This window comes from Lupinus angustifolius, unplaced genomic scaffold (genome assembly GCF_001865875.1).
Source record: "Lupinus angustifolius cultivar Tanjil unplaced genomic scaffold, LupAngTanjil_v1.0 Scaffold_420, whole genome shotgun sequence".
Classification (NCBI taxonomy): domain Eukaryota; kingdom Viridiplantae; phylum Streptophyta; class Magnoliopsida; order Fabales; family Fabaceae; genus Lupinus; species Lupinus angustifolius.
Window position 1 is genome coordinate 139,775 of NW_017727830.1, and position 295 is coordinate 140,069.

The following is a 295-nucleotide window of genomic DNA, read 5'->3' on the forward strand; positions in this document are numbered from 1 at the left end:
TCCTAATCCTCATCCTCATCCTCATCCTATCCTCATCCTCATCATCCTCCCCCTCCTCCTCCTCCTCCTCCTCCTCCTCCTCATCCTATCCTCATCCTTATCCTACCCTCATCTTCATCCTCATCCTCATCCTACTCCCCATCCTCATCCTATCCTCATCCTATCCTAATCCTAATCCTCATCGTATTCTCATCGTATCCTCATCCTCATCATCCTCGTCATCCTATCCTCATCCTCATCCTGCCCTCCTCTTCATCCTCATCCTCTTCCTCATCCGATCTTCATCCTCATCCTC